A 243-nucleotide genomic window follows, 5' to 3' on the forward strand; every position below is an offset into this window, starting at 1 on the left:
CGCCCATTTCAGTTTTATTGAAAAATATTAGATGAACAATGACGGGAAAGTAATTGGCAGACTGAAACGTCAGTCATGCATTTGCGATCTGACATATTGCGAGCTGCTGACCAACAGCAAAACATGGAAACAGAAACGCAATATTCATTAAATGTTTGAAACAAAGGTAGTGGTAAATGTATTAGTAAATGTGTTGTCAGGGTATCGCCAAGTGTTCATTTATTATAGGTATACTTATAGAAT

The sequence above is a fragment of the Penaeus monodon genome, chromosome 21 (genome assembly GCF_015228065.2).
Source record: "Penaeus monodon isolate SGIC_2016 chromosome 21, NSTDA_Pmon_1, whole genome shotgun sequence".
In the NCBI taxonomy this organism is placed as follows: Eukaryota; Metazoa; Arthropoda; class Malacostraca; order Decapoda; family Penaeidae; genus Penaeus; species Penaeus monodon.